This window comes from Camelina sativa, chromosome 2, assembly GCF_000633955.1.
Source record: "Camelina sativa cultivar DH55 chromosome 2, Cs, whole genome shotgun sequence".
In the NCBI taxonomy this organism is placed as follows: Eukaryota; Viridiplantae; Streptophyta; class Magnoliopsida; order Brassicales; family Brassicaceae; genus Camelina; species Camelina sativa.
The window spans coordinates 9,977,149-9,986,968 of NC_025686.1; the positions used below are offsets into that span (position 1 = coordinate 9,977,149).

The 9,820-nt window shown below is 37.9% G+C and overlaps 1 pseudogene; it reads right to left on the minus strand.

The window, feature by feature from the left end:
* Window positions 6,301-7,648, minus strand: LOC104750255 (annotated as a pseudogene).

The window sequence follows — 9,820 nt, forward strand, 5'->3', positions numbered from 1 at the left end:
TGGAGCAGGATAGAGTGAATGATCCAGGATCTTTGAGCTTCTTGGGTACAACCTTCTTCTGGATGATTGCACTGCACTCAAGACTTAGTACAACCATGCCTTGAACTTCTTTTGATCTCTCCATCACTAAGTCCTTGAGGAATTTCTGGTAGTGAGGAACAAGTGCGAATGCATCCAGTAATGGCATCCTCAACTCAATCTCCTTGACTTGTTTTTCGAACAAGGCTTTGTATTTCTCAGTAAGCTGCTTCTTGAACTCACTAGAAATGGTAGAGGAGGCTTGTACGGTAGAGGGATGAACCTCGCAGGTCTGTCTTCAGAAACAACAGGCTCCTTAGCCGCTTCATGTTTGGACTGCGTCATTGGTTCAACTGGGTCTTTAACTGCTTCGTCTGGGTTCTCCATCTGAGCGTCATCCTGACCAAAATCCTCCCCAGCTAATTCCTCACTGTCCTCAGTGACGTCTGGAACTCCTTGCCTGGGAGGAAATGTTTTCCCACTTCTCAGCGTAATAGCATTGGCGAACTCCTTGGGGTTCTGAACAGCTTTACCTGGGAATTGGCCAGACTTTGGGGCAGAAGTAGAAGTCGATTGGCCCTCCAGGTACCTTATATTCGAATTCAGAGTTTTGAATTTGACGTTCAGATCATTGTAGGAACATTCCATCCTCTGACTAAGGTCAGCGAACTTCTTTGCAGTATCCATGGAACCTCTAGCTTGGCCCTGAAGAATTTGTTGCATCATCTGCTTCATTTCTTGATCTGGGGTTGGTGTAGGCTGAACTGGTTGAGGGCGGAATCCTGGCGGTGGTCCTGAGGGAGCTTGGTAACCCTGCTAGAACTGTTGTTTTGGAGCGAATCCCGGATTGTAAGGCACAAAAGGTTTTTGTTGCCCTTGCTGTTGTTGTTGAGGTGGGTACACATGATCTTGTGGATTAGCAACATTGGTACTTCGGTAAGACAAATTGGGGTTCGTCTTGTAGGGGTTGTAACCTTTCTTGTATCCACCCTGATTTTGAACATAGCAGATCTCTTCACTCTGCTCACCCTCCCCATCTGGAACTTGGAAAGGGTCGTCCTCAGAGACGAAGTGGACGCTCCTCTGCTGGCTCAACAAGATACGGTCAAGCTTCTCATTGACATTCTTGAGGTCCTTCTTGTACTTCTCGTCAGACCCAGCGTCGCCGCGAAATGTGCGGTCATAATCCTCGTTGTAGTTACCGTCGGACTGAGCGAGATTCTCCACCAGTTGCCAACCTTCATCGACGTCCTTGTTCAGGAAGTTACTGTTAGAAGCGGTTGCAAGCAGCATACGTATTTTGGGAAGGACACCACGGTAGAGAGTACTCAGTAATGACTCATTGCTGAAACCATGGTGTGGGCATTGGCTGTGGTAACCCTTGAAACGCTCCCATGCTTCACATNGGTACCTGAGATGCAAAACAAACAAGCAGAAAACCAAAGCAAGTCAGTACTCAGAATGATTGTGTAACAAAACTTAATCGTGCAAAACTTGAAATCTTAAATGTAGCAAAAAGAATCCCAAATGGCAACGGCGCCAAATTGATACTAGGCTTTTTGTGTGTCTATCCTAGCAGGTTCAATTAACCTTAAGTGTTGTAGTATTTAAGGTGTCAATCCAATTGGGATGTTGCTAACACTCAAGATGCGATCAAGCAATCACAAGTCAAGCCAGTTCAAGAAGAGTGTTTTTCTAACAATACTAGAATGGTCAAAATACAAAACGGAAATTAGTTACAGAAACAGAAACGAAAATGTATGACAAGAAGCAAGCAAGAAAAAGAGAAACCGAAAACGATTCTAAGCATGAACAAATGAAACAGTCTCGGGAATGTAATATCAATCAAAAAGATAAAAGTCCTAAGGATGGGAGTAATAGACGTCGGTGAAGTATCCTAGTCTACAGAGTGTTTAACATGCCACAAGCAATCTATCCCTAAACAATGAACATCATGACTTAGCTAATCCAATCTCTTGACAGAAGCTACTCAGACTCAACCACTTCCAAACCTAGCTCTCGCTAGAGAAACATGATCAAGCATTGCATGACAAACAAGTTCATTCACGTCAACAAACATCCTAGACAATTCATCTCTTAGGCTAGGAACGTAAGTCTCTGGCAATAGTTGGTCAGACATTTCATCGAACACCTTTTGGGTGTGGAAATGTCTCAAACCTAGTTCCAATTGATCAGAGAAAATTTAGTATTTCCTACTCTAGCCCAGAAGGGAAATCATACAATCAACACTTAAACACTCTGCATCCTAAGATCCTCCACCTAATCTATCCCATCCTCAAGGACTAACGCACTACTCAGATCCGAAAATCATAGTCAAGGTTGCAAACGCATAAAACATTGAAACAAGCATTCTTAGATAGATTAAAATGTGAAGAACAACTTTGNGTCGAGTGGATCCTCCATAGGCAACCCGTGAAACTTGTTTCCTTGGATCATGGTGATCAGACCACTTTTTATCTCAAAGTTGTTGTTCGGCACGGCGGGAGGGACGATTCCAGCACGTTGAGTATGAGTGTTCGGTGCATCCCCAACACCAATGTTTTGCGGTCCCTGATGTGGTTCATTCTGGTGTTCCATAGTGACGTGTGCGGGATGATCAGTGGGTTGACAAGCTTGTCGTGGGCGTTGCAACCGATTGATTTCGTCGATCACAGGAAGGAGATTCCGATGCCCTCTTGATCTGGTGTGCATGCAAGGTTGCAATCAATGGGTACCTGAGATGCAAAACAAACAAGCAGAAAACCAAAGCAAGTCAGTACTCAGAATGATTGTGTAACAAAACTTAATCGTGCAAAACTTGAAATCTTAAATGTAGCAAAAAGAATCCCAAATGGCAACGGCGCCAAATTGATACTAGGCTTTTTGTGTGTCTATCCTAGCAGGTTCAATTAACCTTAAGTGTTGTAGTATTTAAGGTGTCAATCCAATTGGGATGTTGCTAACACTCAAGATGCGATCAAGCAATCACAAGTCAAGCCAGTTCAAGAAGAGTGTTTTTCTAACAATACTAGAATGGTCAAAATACAAAACGGAAATTAGTTACAGAAACAGAAACGAAAATGTATGACAAGAAGCAAGCAAGAAAAAGAGAAACCGAAAACGATTCTAAGCATGAACAAATGAAACAGTCTCGGGAATGTAATATCAATCAAAAAGATAAAAGTCCTAAGGATGGGAGTAATAGACGTCGGTGAAGTATCCTAGTCTACAGAGTGTTTAACATGCCACAAGCAATCTATCCCTAAACAATGAACATCATGACTTAGCTAATCCAATCTCTTGACAGAAGCTACTCAGACTCAACCACTTCCAAACCTAGCTCTCGCTAGAGAAACATGATCAAGCATTGCATGACAAACAAGTTCATTCACGTCAACAAACATCCTAGACAATTCATCTCTTAGGCTAGGAACGTAAGTCTCTGGCAATAGTTGGTCAGACATTTCATCGAACACCTTTTGGGTGTGGAAATGTCTCAAACCTAGTTCCAATTGATCAGAGAAAATTTAGTATTTCCTACTCTAGCCCAGAAGGGAAATCATACAATCAACACTTAAACACTCTGCATCCTAAGATCCTCCACCTAATCTATCCCATCCTCAAGGACTAACGCACTACTCAGATCCGAAAATCATAGTCAAGGTTGCNTCAACAATACAAACTCAGAAAACATTGAAACAAGCATTCTTAGATAGGTAAAAATGAGATAAACAAGTTTGTAGAAGAAATCAAATGCAAATACTCAATGTATCAAAAGATATCTGAATACAAAGTCTGGGAACGGTTCTTGGTGGCTAGGGAAACCTTACAAAATAAAAATGAGATAAAAACTAAGATCATGTCGCGGAGACTTAACAAAACGTATTTATAGTAAAGACATAAAATCCCTAAAACTTAAAACGACAAGATGAAGAGTCGGTTTGGGAATCTCCTGAAGCGTGTAAGATGGAACGTCTTCCTCACATGTGCGAACGAGTAGTGGCTCGAGTGAGTGATGGCGTTGGCTCGAGTGGAGTGACGTCGACTCGAATGGTGGTCGACTCGAACGGTGGTCGACTCGAACAGCGGGACTCGAGTGGAGTGATGATGCTGGCTCGAGTGGAGTGATGGCGACTCGAACGGCGCGACTCAAACGGCATGACTCGAACGGCACGAGGTCGTTTCGAACAGCGTGACTCGATGGGTGCGACTCGAACGGCCTGGCTCCGAAGTCTCCTAAATATCTGAAATACTCCAAAATGCACGATGTATGCGAAGATAATGCAAGAACTACCTAAATATGCAAAGTGTACAAAAAAAGACTAGAAATTTATGCAAAACAATTAGTTATCCTAACTAAATGCATGACAAAAACATGTTTAGCAGAGACAAAATATAGACATATCATCTCATCAAATCTATTATGGTATCAGAGCCAAGATCCTTGATGTGGTTTATGGTTTCGTTACGTTAGCTTCCGCAAAGAAAAAAAAAAATCTGTTTCGTCTCTTCTTTTATTTTGACCTTCCTCCATCGCTTCTTCTTTTAACGTTGGAGTCTTTCTTTCTTTTTGTTCTAATTTTGAGTTGGTAATGAGATTTATCCAAACTCCATCGACTAAAAAAAATATATATATTCTGGAATTTGGGCTTCACACACACGTGAGTGTGTTGTCTTGTGTGGCCATGATTTGGCTGGTGGTGGTGACTACGAATATCACCCAAGACATACGGTGGTGTTCGGCCTGTTGGCCAAGTGAAAAAAAAAAAAAGGAGAAAAAAAAAGAATGATATTTTGTCTCTTGTATAAGAGATTCGGGCATAATAGCACGTGTTTGTGCTACTCTATCTATCGTCATGTGGTTTCTTTGTTTTACTACGAAAAAGATGAAGCCATGACGATGACTTTGATGGATAGTCGAATACGATGCTGATTCGGCGGTGATAAATTCAAATTCGACCATGACTACACAAGTTTCTTCATGAACAAGAAGTTCGAAGAACGATTCAAACTTGTGATTTTAAATCGATGGAGATTGACTCTATGGCTGAGTATAAATGCCACGAAAATGACTCTACGGCCGAGTATAAACGCCGTTGATGACCCTAAGACTGGGTATAAACGTCGATGATGACCCGAGGGCCGGGTATAAAGCCGTTATTTTGAAGACTTGTCCAATCTCACCCGTGTTACCACGCATGAGCTAGCCGGAGGTATTGGGAGATTGAGAACTGGAGATCAAACCAAAAGATCGACGGTCGAGATAATTGTCCAAGAATATGGAATACATGAATATTTAGAATATATAGTTTAGGAATGTTAATATTTATGTCTAATGTATAATTTACATTTATATATATCTTAGAATAGGAAACTAAATCTCTATATAAGAGAATGCATATTGTATCATTGAAATTAGGAGAGTCTAATATAATTCTTCCTAAACACCTTTGTGTTCTTGCTCTCATCAAATCTATCAAGCTGCTTTTATGAATTGAATGTGTTGGTGTTGAGCTTGCTTTGCTTCATAGTACAATGTATAGAAAATAATATCAAAATGTAATTCTTTTGTGTGGGAGATGCTGGGTTTTTTTTCGTTTAGCTTGTTTGTTAATTTGGTAATGTTCTTGTTGTTGCTATTTATATACTGACACATATGTTGGTTAGTTGATACTGTAATTATTTCCCATTTAATTATCATTTATTATTTGTTATTCTTTGGTCTTTTGTCCATTTGTTTGTAGCCGTTGGAATGATGTGCTGTTACATATTTGTGTATATTTATTGCCATTGGTCATTATTGTTGTTATCAAATCTCGTAGAAATGGAAGTTTGTGATTTCTCGATCGTTTACCAGTTTTACAGTATCTCAAGAACAAGTTCAGTTGTTCGATAAACACATACATTTGCACGTTACTATATCCGTACTTTTGGTTTTAACCATAGACGACGTTATATCGGAGAGGTTTTAGTGGCCTTATGCAAATTTGGCTCGCAAGATGCCAAGATCCTATAATCTTTCTTTTCTTAGTTTTTAGTTTCCCTTATCTTTCATACGATTATATAAGCAAGCGGTTTAATTTTTAATTGCAGAAACAAGGTAAGGACACAGACGTTTTATTTTCTTTTACAATAACAGAAGCAATTGTTAGTTCAGAAAAGAAAAAAAAAAAGAAAAAAACAATAGCAGAAGGAATCAAGCAAGCAAACATGTTTTATTCTTCACGCGTGGTTTGATTTTTTTCTTACGATAAAGAAGCAAACAGAACTCGTCTTCGATATTTATGTTTCGGTGAGTGCGTCAGAACCCCAAGTGTGCGATGCTGTAAATTTCCAAAATCCAGATATAAGAGAATTGATAATGTTGTTTATTCTAAGGACGTGAACTATATGTAATTAAAAAGTACAAAAGACGAACCTGCACGAGATAGATAAGAATCATCGTCAGCTGCAACATTCCAAGCGAAGTAACCAAGCAGACCTTTTTTCTTAGTGTATCTCACTTTCGTCACGACGCTCTCAATATCGTCGTACATAATCAAAGTCGTTCCATCAAAACAATAATCTCCGACCACTGTCTGGTCATGAACCGGTTCTGCTTTGTGATACTTTATGAAATTAACTATCTGATTATAGTTGGTCGAACCGTCAGCTGACACCGCTACTCCGGTGGTGGCCGCAACATCAGCACCGTGATCCTTGTCGTTTGAGAGAGTCCAGGCCCATCCGAAGTAAGGAAATCCAAAGACTGCTTTCTGCTCCGGAAGTCCCGCCTTAATCCACTGTTTCAAACCGGAGTCGCCGCATGGACCTTTCAACAAATTTTTATTCAAGTTAAACAACAAAAAAAAAAATACTCATATATGGATCAATGGTAGTTGACGTACGTATGAACCGAAAAAATCAAAGTTATGTTCATCTTATAAACTTTATTATACCTTCTGGCTTTGAAGTATTATACAGACCGGCGGGTGGACCAATGGTAGTGGACGAACCGAAAAAATCAAAGGCAATAATATTAACCCAATCCAAGTTATCTTTAATCAAATAAACCGGGTAGTGACCATCCACGTGAACCGGGTAGGAACCAGACGTGTAAACTGGGCAGTAGTAAACTGCAGCCGTCAACAGCAAAGTCGGCTCGCCCGTGATTCTGCTCTCGACCTCAACCGCTAATCGCCACTCTTCAAGTAGTTTCCCGAAGTTCATCATCTCCAGAAAATTGCTTGGGTACTCCCAAGCTAAATCTAGGCCGTTGAATCCGTACGATCGAGCGATCCTGATAGAAGAATCAATGAACGATTTCCGAGAATGGTGGTTACTTACCATGCATGGACACAAACGCGAGTTTGTTCGCGTCTTTTCCGCCGATCGACAAGAGGGTCTGCACGTCACTGTTTTTCTTCTGGACATCTTCAGTGAAGTTTGAGAACTCTTGTTCGTGACTTTCGGGGACAACGACTTTGTGGGTGTTAGGGTCGACGTCGGCGAAGGCGCAAAAAAGGTGAGTGAAGAGACTTGACTCAATATCCGTGGGTGGAAATTGTGGGTGTGGGGTTCTATCATCACCGTGATACCAGTAGGAAGCTTTTACGAAGGATGAGGATTCGGGAGCCTGAGAATCTGCCATTTCGTGGAGACTCTTTCTACTAGAATGTTTTATATATGTTTCTTTGTTTGTTGTGAGCTTGTGGTAGTGATACAAATTATAATGGTGCTTCCTTTGTTTATATAGAAATTTTGGGAAGAAATATTTATAAATATTTAAAGAAAATACAAGGTCAACTAATATTTTTTCCTTAGTTTATTCATTAGTGGATTTTAATTGATTTCTAAAGAACGGTCTTTGTTAAATATTGTAACTTGTACATGTACCATTAACTAAAAAACTACATAATGAAAAAAATATAAACTAAAGAAAAGTCTTTGTTGAGTCATTCATATCATAGTTAATGCATTTCTATTTCAAATATCTCTTATAAGCAATGTTCAAGAAAGCGGTCTAGGCGGCCGCCTAGACGCCGTCTAGGCGCTAGGCGCTCAGCAGACGCCTAGATGACCGTCTAAACCGTTTAAAATTACATAAATTGTATTTTAATATTTATTTTTGATTTTTAAATTACATATATTAAATTATTATGTTTTATATCTATATATGTAATTATAAACATTTATATGTTGTTAATATAATTTAAATAAATGTATTTTTTTACTTTTGTTTATAATTTATATTTTTTTTATTTTTATAACATATATTTTGTATAATTTTATATATTTAATGTTTTATGTTGTAAACGCCTAAACCGCCTAAACCGCCTAAAAACCGTCTAGGCCCCGACTAAGCGTTTTAGGCGCTAGGCGCTGGATCACCGCCCAGATACCGCCTAGCGCTTTCTTGAACACTGCTTATAAGTCAAAAAAAAAAAACTTAAGTTATAATGACCAAATGGTTGTAAAGCATATATAAAGTCATTTGCACCCAAAAAAAAGAAAGAAAAGAGTTTATGCATCTGACTGAACTATTTTCACCATGTTTTCAATCAAATCCAACCATTGAAATGTTTTAAATGATAACTACCGAATATATAATCTTTTCTACATTCCCTTGGATCCATCAGTTTAATACTTCAATATGTATTAAAATAAGCATTTCAATATAATTTTACTCTATTCATAATTTTACTCTATCAGTTCTAGATGAGACATTAACAATATGAGTAAGATATATTCAGTATTATGTTATCCTTTATAATGATTAATCAAATAACTAGAACTAAACTATAATGTTGTTATTAAACCAAAAGTCACCTTCAAAACCAACTCCATCTTAATAATAGCAAAATGTTTTAGAGTTTCATAATTATAATTTAAAAAACTGTTCAAGAAACTATCTCCAGCCACACATAGCTTAGTCCTCTATTAGATTTTGACCCCCAAAAGGCCAAAAATATGACCTGTTAGATTGAGCAATGGGGGATCAAATTTTGCAGCTTACAATACCAAAAATAATTTATCTTCGATCTAAAAAGTATGTCGCGTTTAAATCAAACTTCAATCAAACCGAATTCTTAACCAAATAATTGATATGACTCGAGTCCTGGCCTGAATTCAACAACGTATATACATTTTACCAAGTTATACATCTAATAGAGTGGGATATTTTGTATGTTAGTTTGTCCAAAGAAAAGTAAAGTCTTTCAATAATAAAAATAGACTAGGTTATAGTCTATGGAATAATAATTAAAAGACTCGTTTATAGTCCATATATATATATGTTTTTTTTTGTCAACCGAGCACTACTTAAAAAAATTCTAAGGTTGGATAGTTCATATATCTAACAGGTATATTTGTATCACAATGTATATATTGGTTGGCATACATTTTTTTTTGTGTGGGTGTAAATGTTAACAAGTCTATTTGTCAAATAATGTTTTCATTCACATGCATGACAATAATATCGTCAAAAAAATGGGATGTTAGAAATTTTATGATTCATATATATATATATATATATATATATATATACTTGTCATTTTAGTATATGTTATTACAGTATATATAATATAGGGATACAATTGGTATGTAAGATAAAATAAGAGAATAACGGGGATAACCTTTATAATTGTTAGCATAACAAAACTTAATTAAATAACTTTTTGGTAAAATAATTACAAAACGTTGATTTGGTTATTGTAATTCAAAGTGGCTTAATTAGTATTTTAGACTTAAGACATCTTCGAGGACAAGTTTAAGTTATGATACAAAATAGAATCATATATTGTTTTTTGTTTTATTTCGTTAG